Here is a 390-nt window from a genome sequence, read left to right as displayed (position 1 = left end):
GGAGCCCAAAACTGGATGCAGTACTCCAGCTGCGGCCTCACCAAGGCCGAGTACAAGGGGAGAATGACATCCTGGGATTTGCTCGAGAAGCATCTATGGATGCAAGCCAGCGTTTGGAAGTACTAAATCATGGTGAAGTAACAGCCTGTACTGTGCCCTGTGCACAGCACAGGGTTATTTTTAGCAGCTACTTCGCCATAGTGTCGCACTATACTGGGGAGTGCATCGCTATAGCAAAGTCATGTGCAGATGCCCATAGATGCTGTGTCACCGTAACGTGTTGCTACAGTGACATAGCACCATGTGTAGATGTGCCTATAGCGGTTTAACACATATTAACTTATGACTGGGTTAAGGCATTTTAAGTGTTGTTATGCTGATTTTTGCATA

Source organism: Crocodylus porosus, unplaced genomic scaffold, assembly GCF_001723895.1.
Source record: "Crocodylus porosus isolate Cpor-Errol unplaced genomic scaffold, CroPor_comp1, whole genome shotgun sequence".
Taxonomy (NCBI): Eukaryota; Metazoa; Chordata; order Crocodylia; family Crocodylidae; genus Crocodylus; species Crocodylus porosus.
This window is presented reverse-complemented; position numbering follows the sequence as displayed.